Raw genomic sequence first — 10,897 nt, 5'->3', positions numbered from 1 at the left:
ACAAGCGAAATCAGAAGGGTTAAGAAACCACCATGTTAATGAGAATTGATGCTCATTAACTCCCATTATTGATAAATTTGTTTTTTATTTAAATCCATGAAATTAAGCTGGAAGAAGTTTGGTTAGAAGGATTATGGAATTATCATTGAGAAGAAGGTATTGAGAGTGAGTGACGGAGTGTTCTTGAACGTGAAAAGAAAGAGGGGAAAGCTGAAATTCGTGGAGCAAGGAAGGAAGGCTTTTGGACATCATCAAGAAAGGGCTAGAATACCAATTGGAGCACGAATTTCCAAGTAAGGGGTGTTGTTTTCATGTGTTTCTATTGTAAATAATGTACACTGCATTGTATGACCCTTATTATATGAAAATTCTCCTTGGTTGTGCCATTTTTCGTATGTTTTTGGGTTTTTGCCCAGAAACCGCCTGGCGGGTATGTATATACCACCAGGCGACGCATCAGTCTTAACCCAGTTTTGGGTTTTGTGGCATGAGCCGCCTGGCAACGAGACTGAACCGCCAGGTGATGCGCAGCATGGATGCTGTTTCATTGTGTTATGTGAGAATTATGATATGTGGAACTTCCAATTGGATTCCTATGCGTCTATGATTGCATAACACTGTGATATTTTCTATGGTCTGGGGTGTTGTGCAAATTATAATTTGATTGGGGACATAGGGGATTCATATTAGAGTCAAAGAATAGCATAAATCATGGATTGGGGGTATGATTAAGATGTGATTGGAAGAACTCAGATAAGCAAGGAACGATGCTATAGAGCGAAGGTCTAACAAATCGTGATTGAGGTAATTAGATTGTTTGAAATTGGAGACTAGATCAAATTTTGGGGGTTTTGAGGTTCTTAGGAGATACGAAAATTGGGTTTTTCTGCCCTAGCACTGATGTGCTGCTTGGCGGCAAGCGATTTTGTGCAATTAAATGATGATGAGAGCAGAGGAAAAAAATTTGTCATTGGGACTGGCTAGTAAATTGTGTCGAAAGGAAATTCAATGAGGCAAAGAGTGTAAGAGAAGTGAATGGGGGCCATGATAAACCAGGGAATGCAGGGAAATAAGTAAGGTGCAAGGGGCAAAGTGAATTTGACTTGGTAATGAAATTGGAGTGATGGTTTAAAAAGGTAAAATTGGACAATGAGGAAAGGACGAATACTAAGTTGGAAATGTGGGTTTTTGGCTAGAAGGAGTAAATTGGGCATGGCATTTGAATAATGAAAGGTTGTGAAAATATTGGTTAAACATAGAATCGCTAATTAGCTAAATTGGTTATGAGGGTTGAATAAGAGATTGATTCTGCTATAACTTGATTGAGTCACGTTGCAACTATATAGTGGTGGTTAAATCACTTAGTTTGAGATGGTTGAATGTGGAGCATGAGCTATAGGTTTGGAACCTCGGAAGATTTAATATGGCAGTTTAAGGAATTCACAATGATTGAATAATTTAATTGGAAGGGGATTGAGGGAAAAGTGTTAATATCAATGTAGAGTAGTAGTAATAAACTGTCTAATTATAAGGCATTGGATTGGTGGTTTTATAGGTCTGATTGGGATATTATGTAAGGTTAAAGTACTTGGTAAAAGCCTAGGTCTTGATTGGAGGACTTAATAATCAAGAACAATAGACTCTTGAACTATACGAGGCATATTTCCAGAGTTTAACCTTAATTGACGTGTGAAAATTATGGACTTTTGGAATTGCTTTGGGTTGTGAGCCAAACTGTGTTGAGTGCCAAAAACCAGTAGGGATGTTCGCTATTGGTATAGCGCCTGCGGCACAGGTATGTCCGCCAGGCGATAGGCCATCAAGGAGGTGCTCTAGAACGAGTGCCGCCTGGTGCAAGCGTGTTCTGCCAGGCAGTAGCTCTACAATAGTGGGTCTGGAATTGACTGGCGCCTGGCGACAGAGAGGTCCCACCAGGCGTCTGCATTGGTTTCGCCTGCGGCGCTTAGGCCACGCCAGGCGATGACGCTGCAGACTATGGCTTTTGTGTGTGTTACATTCATGCAATGCTGTACACTTGGATTAGGGGATTTGTGCCATGAGCGGGTAGGTTCATGGATAGTGGTGAACATGTAATGATATGAGCGGGGAGGTTCATATCCAGTTACTCTCGTGTAGGATACGAGCGAGGTAGGTTCGTATGTTCCGTGCTCACACTTGAGAGATGTTGCGTGCGAGAGGTACGTAGTTGGTGGATCACATGTGTTGGACTACTGGCGGGTAGGTTCGTAGAGCAGGACTACGAGCGGGGAGGTTCGTAGAGTAGGACTACGAGCGGGGGAGGTTTGTAGAGCAGGACCACGAGCGGGCAGGTTCGTGTGAACATCATAAATCCTGAGTCCAAGGCTAACTACTTGTGCGTTATGAAGGCTGAAAAGCTTTGGGGTTTGAGTCTTAGCCAAGAACTAATTAGGATAAATAAGATGGGTGTATTGCTTATATTTTGCGATTATATATGTTAATTTTATTTTTATCAGCTCACCCTTTATGTTTGTGATTGGCGATGATCGTGTGATTCGTTACATAGGAGCAGATGATGATACATGTGATGTTGTGGATGCGCAGATGACAAAGTGAGGGCTAGCTTGGGATTAGAGCTAGGGATTTCTTACTATGCTTTCATTATGTTTTTGAAATTTTGAATTTTGTAAGGATATTAATATTTAATTTCATTTAAATATTGGCGCTTTGAACATATTTTTATATTTCCCGCATTTGGGAATAATAATATTGAGACGTTTGAACTTCATTTTCTATATTTATTTATTTAATTAAGTAATATTTCCTAGGGATGTTACAGTATTCATTCTAGGCCGCTTACTTGTGGTAAGGGTAGGGAACTTAAACAATTAAAATCAGATAAAGGGTGTTCGACCCAGGCCGCTTACTTGTGGTAGGGTGGGGAACTTAAACAATTAAAATTAGATAAAGGATGTTCGATGGGCCGCTTACTTGTGGTAAGGGCGGGGAACTTAAAACAATTAAATTAGATAAAGCGTTTTCGACCCAGGCCGCTTCCTTGTGGTAAGGGTGGGAACTTAAACAATTGAAATAAGATAAAAGGTGTTCGACCCAGGCCGCTTACTTGTGGTAAGGGTGGGGAACTTAAACAATTAAAATCAGATAAATGGGGAGTATATGGTAAAGAACCCTCTATTTTATTCATGAATTTTTGTATCCCTCGTTAAAAACTCCCTGGCCAAAACCCTCCTTAGGGAAAAATGTCAGGTGAGGAAAAAGAGTACACCAAGGATTACAAGTGTTCGGTACAACAATTTAACTAAAATAGAATATGAGATACATTCCACGTGTTCGGTATCTCTTCTCCAGAAAGTTGTTCAAGCTTATAGGCGCCTCCTCCAGACTAGATCTCCTTTGCAAATGATCGTGGGCATAAGTTTGCGTTGTATCTCCTAGCCGCCCTTTGATCAATCGCCATGTTACGAATTTGTGCTTTATCTCTTAATTCAGGCAATAGATCGAGGTGGGTACACAAATTCTGCTGGTTGTGGTCCGAATCGTATACTGGGCGGCGTAGAGAAGGTTCGCCAATTTAAACCAGTATCATTGCTTCTACGTCGTATACTAAACTAAAGGGGGATTCAATTTTAGTGGACTAGGGGGTGCATCTGTAGGCCCAAGTAATTCCAACAAATCTTCCAACCATTGGCCTTTGGCGCCGTCCAATCGTTTTCGTAAATCTACTAGTATGACTTTGTTGGTACCTTTAGCTTAGCCATTGGTTTGTGAATGCTCTACAGAGCTGGTGATGTGTTTGATTCTGAGGCCGGTGTAAAATTTAGCGACCTCCTTCTCTATGAATTGTTAGCCATTGTCGATTATGATGGTGTGCGACACGCCATAGCGACATATAATATCTTTCCAAACGAATTACTAGACCTGTTGAGTTGTGATAGTGGCTAATGGTTCAGCTTCTATCCATTTGATAAAGTAGTCGATGCTACTTTGAGGAATTTTACTTGTCCTTTTCCCGGGGTGACGGGGTCAAGGATGTCCATTTCCCATTTCGCAAAGGGCCATGGGGAGAGTATGGAATGGAGTTGTTATTGCTTTTGATGGATGAGGTTACCATGTTTCTGACATGGTATGCCTATTTTAACAAATGTGTGGCAGTCTTCCTCCATGGTTGGCCAAAAGTAGCCGGCTTTGAGTATTTTGTTGGTCATGGTTCGTGCGCTAGAATTGTATCCGCATATTCCTTCATGGAGTTCCCTCATTACGTATTGAGCTTGTTCTGTTGTAAGACATTTGAGTAGTGCTTGGTCGTACCCTCGCTTGTATAGTTTGTCACCTATCATCGTATACCTTGCGGCTTTAGCCAGCCAGCCTTTGTCAGTATTGGGTGGGGGGTTGCCAGTTTGAGGTATAGGATGTATGGCGTTGTCTAGTTTTTAGTGTGGTCTAGGTTGAGGTAGATGTTTGTTATAGATGGTGCAAATAATGTCTATTGTAGTAGGGATCTATGCTGCTCTTTAGCTTAGTGCTTGCTAGTTTAGATAGGATATCGGCTCTAACATTTTCACTTCTCGGGATATGCTGGACGCATACACGGTTAAAGGCAGATTGTATGATGTTCTGGACCAGGTGATAGTATTGCAGGAGAGTAGCATCTTTGATTTGGAATTCATCGTTGAGATGGCCTACAGTGAGCTTGGAATCAGTCTTGCATATAAGTGTTTTGATGTCGACTTCGCGTGCGAGAGATAGGCCAACGAGGATGACTTCGTATTCGGCTTGATTATTGGAAAATTTGAAGGTGAATGGAGGGATTTTTTAATGAGGATATCGTTGGGTCCTTCCAAGACGATGTCAGTGCCTGCGCCCTTTGGATTTGAGGAACCGTCTACATAAAGTGTCCATTGGTCCTCTTCAAGGGTATGTTGAAGGTCGTTGACGAAGTCGAACAGGCATTGGCTTTGATGGGGTCGTGTGGTTCATAACGGATGTTGAATTCAGAGAGCTCCATAGCCTAGGATGACATTCGACCAGCAAAGTCAGGGTTTTGGAGGATTTTTTGGATGGGGTAGTCGGTCTTGACAATGATGTTGTGGTTTAGGAAGTAAGGGCGTCCTGCTGCGTGCACCAGGGAGAGTGCTTGCTTTTCACCATTTGGTATCTGGATCTTGCAAAGTTCGACTGACAAAGTATACTGGGTGTTGGACTCCAACAATTTCTTAGACAAGGGCGGCGCTAACTATGTGATGTGTTGCGATGATGTCTACTAAGAGTGGTTGGTGGATATCCAGTTTATGGAGGATAGGTGAAGATGTGAGGGTGGTTTTGAGGTTTTGGAAAACTTTTTCGCATTAGTCGTTCCAAGAGAACTTCACGGATTTTTTGAGTAGTTGGACGATGGGTTGAGTTTGTTCGGCAATTTTCGGGAGGGATCTGAATATGGCGGTTAGGCGGGCTATCAGGCGCTGGACCTCTTTAATATTGTTGGGGCTTCGTATTTCGATGATAGTAGTGCACTTTTCAGGGTTTGCTTCAATGTTGTGCTGTGTGAGCATGAAGCCTAAGAATTTACCATGGTCGACGTTGTAGACGCACTTTTCAGGGTTAAGTTTAAGGTTGTATTGTCGTAGCGCAAAAAATACTATGGACAAGTCTTGTGCATGTTGCTGATAGCTTGGTGATTTGACAACCATGTCGTCGACATACACTTCGACACACGTGCTTATCAGGTGGCTGAATACTTTGTCCATTAATCTTTGGTAGGTTGCACCTGTGTTTTTTAGGCTGAAAGGCATGACCTTGTAAAAATAATTACCGTCGTCAGTGATGAACGCAGTTTTTTTCATGTTGGTTATGGCCATTGGAATCTGGTTGTACCCGAAATATGCATCTAAAAAGTTGAGTACTTTGTTGTCGATTGCACCGTCAACTAGCCGGTCGATGTTGGGTAAGGGATATGCATCTCTGGGGCAGGCTTTATTAAGGTCCGTATACTTGACGCACATTCGCCATTTTCCATTTGCTTTTTTAACCAGAACCACGTTAGATAGCCAGGTGGTGTAGTGGGCTTCCTCGTTGAAGCCAACGTTAAGTAAATTTTCGGCTTCTACTTTCGCTACCAACCGACGTTCTTCTCCCATCTTTTGCTTCTTTTGTGAGATGTATCTGGCTTATTTGTAGATGGACAACTTGTGAACTGCGATTTGAGGGTCGACACCGGGTAAGTCTACGGCTGACCAGGCGAAGAGGTCGGTGTTGGCGATAAGGGTAGGTGCCAAGATATCGTGTTGTTCCTGTTGGAGGCCGGTACCCAAGTTGAGAGTGTGGCCATTAGAGAGCTCTAAGCTTATAGTGTTGTCAACTGGCTCGATTCGTGTGTCACATCCTACTTTGGGGTCTAGGTCTTCGCCAAATAAAACTATGCTAGAGCCGGGAGGTGTTCAATGTTGTTGGTTTGTAAGATTGGTAGTTGAGGGTGTCAACACCCAATTTTGTCCGGATTATAATATATATATATATATATATATATATATATATATATATATATTCCTTTTATTATTATTGTTTTTACTTAGTTATTTATTTATTATTATTATTATTATTATTATTTTCTTTTTTATCTTATTTTACTTTGATTTTATTATGTCTCTTATCTTCTTCTTTTTTTCTTTTTTCTTTGTTTTCAATTTTATTTATATTTAGTTTATTTTATTTTTACTTTTATTTTTTGTCTTTTTACTATTTATTATTAAAAAACGGATTAAAAAAAAGGTGAAAAGAAAAACATATTTGAAAAAAAGAAAAGAGCAAAGAAAAACTAAAAAAAAGAGTAGAACAGATATTTGGAAAAAAAAGTACACAAAGATGTGGAGCATTTAATTTTCTGGTGCTCTAGATTGCCTAGCTCTTTCCTTATTTTGGTACCTGGACCGTGCATCGCTTGGTACCCTGGAGAACACCAGGAGGAGAGAGCGAAAAAGGTGGTCAGCCAAAGTAGGAAGGGTGATATCGGATAAGCAACTGCAAGAGGTAAGCACCCCAATCTTGAATGAATGAGCGTTTGTGTTAGCATGATGTGTTCGTGTCTTGGGCTTGTAATTGGTATGCTGGTGTTTCGTCCTCAATACCATTTGTGAATATGCATGATGTGAGTACGTTGGGTTTCATTTCTGAGTCAAATATATTGTGCTCCCTGTTGTTGTTGTTTGAATCTAGAAAACAAAATATGGTCCATCAAAACTTCTACTATGACCGTGCGCTATCACCACTCTCGTACAATCATCTTGGCTATCATAATCATCTTCATCATCCATTCATCCAACCTGCACAAAATAATTAAAACTAGAGAAACACCATTCACAACAATCCTTAACCCCACATTGATTAACCTCCGATCCCAACCATCAGTTTCCATCATCGCCAACCTTCATCTTCAGCCCTGCATTTTCCATCTGCGTTTCTGTTCACCCACATCTTCATCATTCACCTGCATAGAAGCCAAAGGAAAACAGAGACCAAACTCAGTACACACAAATCAAGTTTTATCCCACAAGTCTTCATCCCAATTTGGCACCACCTGAGATCCTTCGTGCACTTTCACCCTCACGGTCGCAACATTCCCACTCCCATCTCAACATCATAGCTCTATTTCAACCTGCAAACAGAACACAACAAGCAAATCACACACACTCTTCATCATCAATAGAAACCACTCATCTTTCCTCTTACAACCCCATCCCTGCAATCTCCGTTCACACCGAACCGAAACCCCATTCCATTCCAGCACCAAAAACTCAAGCCTATACCTTAATCATCCATATCCAATCATAGCGGAGAGATGAGCAAAGGAGTAGAACGGGATGTTGTACAGAGGAAGACGCACTAATGGAAGCGACCTTGGGTGTTGTACAGAGGCAGTTAAGAACGGGATGTCACTGGTGATGTCTCCGACGGTAGGGACGCGGTGCAGTGGCCACGGGTGCGGCGGTTCTTAAGGAGACGCATGACGGCGGTTCCTAGCGTGAGCGTCAATCTCGTGAGAGAGAAGGAGAGAAGGGGTGGCTTCCGGCGTCGACGGTGACGGCTCCGGTGGCTAGAGCGGCGTGGTGAGCGACGACAGGGCTCCAAAGATGTGGCCTACCTCGCGCGCATTGGAGAAAAAGGAAAAAAGAGGTGTGTCGCCGGTGAGTGGTGATCGGCGTCGTCACCGGCGTCCCTGGCCCGCCGGAATGGGTGTAGCATGGATGGGTGTGGTGTTGTTCATGCGTGAGGTGAAGGAGAAGGGGATCTGGTGATTTGGGATCTGATTTGCTAATCAATAAGAGATTAGGGTTAGATTAATTAGGGTTTCTCATCTCGTTTATTTGGGCCGAGGCTTGGTTTCAGATCCATCTTTCCTCACGCACCCCCCTCAGTTTATTTCCACCCCAATTTTGTGTGACTTGTAAAACTGTTTGTGTTTTCCTTGTCTGCGCTTATTACACCTCCCTGTTTAGGTTTACACCCTTCAGCCTTTGTTGGTTACACATGTTTTTCTCAGTTCACACCTTCCTTTTATATTCAATTCATTTTCAGATTTTTACTCGCTGCACCCATCTTTTAATACACACACCTCATTTACTTCGTGCACCTCCCACATGTGATACTTCTACACCCCCATATCTTCGTCTATTATTTTTGGGCATGTTGTTGTATCTATTTTGTGCACCCACACTAACCTCTCATGTACCCCTATATTTTATTTTCCACTTTTATCCTTCTTAAATAATTTCATCCTTTTATTTATTTTTTTTTATTTTTGAAAAAAAACAAAATCTTTGAAAATTATAAAAAATTGCAAAAATAGAAAAAATCCAAAAAATAAAAATGTTCTCTTTTACTTCATTGTGTTTGTCCGGTCGCTCGCACTGTGTGACACTTATTTTCTAAAAAAACACCAAAAATAGTTTTCTTTCTCTTTTAGTGTCTGTCCGACCGCTCACGTCTGTGACACATATTTTCAAGTAATTCAAAAATACAAAAAAAATATAAAATTTCAAAATATAAAAACATCAACATTTTTAAACAAAGTCTCTTCTAAGAACTACGTGATCCTTGATTCTCCACCGTGAGATACGTAAGAGCAAGGCCAGTCCTTGTCAGGTTCACCTCCCAAAAAATCAAATCTTTTTCTCAACTAAGATTTCCAAATATCTTTTAAAGAACTATGTAACCCTGATTTCTCATCTAGAATAAGAATACGTAGGACCAAGGTCAACCCTTGTCGGGCCCAAAAAAATTAAAAAAATATTTTTGTTTCTTTTTAATATTATTGCTTCATTATTTTTGGGGAAAATTAACATCTTGAAAACCACATCAGCTTTGCATTTTAATTAAAGATATTGCCCTCGGGCGGGCGCTGTAGGGTACTAACACCTTCCTTACACGTAACCGACTCCCGGATCTAAAATCTGGTTTTTTTCGCAGACTTGTTTTATTTTTATGGTTTTCCATGGTTTTCCAGAATAACTATGGTGGCGACTCCAAATCTCATTTTGAAACCTGTTTTCTTTTTTGGTTCGTTGTCCAGTCGCGATTCCGGTTGCGACAAAGGCTTATGCTTGCCATATACCACTATCGTGCGAGCCGTTGGGCGCCATGAATGGTAAGGATGTCACCTAATGGGGAGGGGAATTTCATGGCTAGGTGGGGTATAAAGACGACGGTGCCTAAAGTGTTGAAGGATGGTCGGCCAAGGAGATATTGTATGAGGTGGGGGCATGATAGAGGTCGTACCCCACCAAATTAAAACACTTAAAATGCAGTATGTGACAGTCGAACCAAGTCGTCTCCCAACGACCAATATTTTCATCCAAAGCCTCAATTTCTAGATTCACACACAACACAATAACACAGGGGGGGTTTGGCAGGCAGATTCACAACAAACTTAAATTCGCAATGTAGATAAATTTAACAGTTATATGAAAACGCAATGATTCCTTGATTCAATTGAAAGTTCACTAATCACATATTACCAAATTAATTGTTCTATTCAAATTTGGTCGCATGAATCCTAAGTAATCAACTAAGTGAAAATTACCATGGATTCATTGTCATTAAGCACAACAAATTTCAGGCAGTTAACACCCACAAATTGAAGCAAGTTGTGACAGAACTCATAAACATTAAGCATGCATACGAGCCATTAATGTGCACACACAAATTTTAGATTAAGCATGCATCAAAAACGTATTTATCATCAAACCCAACCTGAAATAGATGCAATTCCGAATACAACCCAAAAACGACCAACAATCTCATGGTTTCATTTCAATTTTGTCAAGGATCATTGCAAAAAGCTTAGCTAGACATCAAAATGGAACAATCAAGCACTTCAAATCTGAAACAGAACATTAAAAATCAAAAACCTTAACTTATGAATTCTCCCAATGCGATTTCAATATCAAAGATGAATATTAGAGCTGCAATTGAATGAAAAATGTTGCCATGGTATAAAACAGAAAACCCCTATCAATGGGTGTTGTTCGAAGTCAATACATTCCATGAAATGAGATGCCCTGACATAAAACCCTCATTGGGAGCTGTCAAATGTGCATAGAAATGGCAAAAACTAGTGCAAAAACATCAAAACGAGTGAAGCAACTTCGTGGACACCCACCAAAGCTTAGAGAACGAAAATGGAGGTTGGAGAAGAGTGGAGAACAAGAGTGTGCAGTTGTTGCATGGGTCAAGACCTAAATCTCGTGGTCAAATCACCCTTGCCACTAGTAGTTACAAAAATGTCACTCTACCACTTAAAATTACAAAATTGCCACTATTGGGCCTCAAATTTGACCCATTCACTTCGATGACGTGGAATGACATGGAAATGATGTGGAAATGGTGTGGCAACTCTCTTCAAGTG

General features: G+C 40.9%; 1 long non-coding RNA gene across 1 annotated transcript; it reads right to left on the bottom strand.

The window, feature by feature from the left end:
• Positions 1 to 6,812: 6,812 nt before the first annotated feature.
• LOC114162288 lies at positions 6,813 to 8,515 on the bottom strand. Its single transcript, XR_003599181.1, has 3 exons — positions 7,800 to 8,515; positions 7,571 to 7,648; positions 6,813 to 7,480 (listed from the first exon to the last, which is right to left on the bottom strand). It is a non-coding gene; the product is annotated as an uncharacterized LOC114162288 (long non-coding RNA).
• Positions 8,516 to 10,897: the final 2,382 nt, after the last annotated feature.

This window comes from Vigna unguiculata, chromosome 9, assembly GCF_004118075.2.
Source record: "Vigna unguiculata cultivar IT97K-499-35 chromosome 9, ASM411807v1, whole genome shotgun sequence".
Lineage (NCBI taxonomy): Eukaryota > Viridiplantae > Streptophyta > Magnoliopsida > Fabales > Fabaceae > Vigna > Vigna unguiculata.
This window is presented reverse-complemented; position numbering and strand designations above follow the sequence as displayed.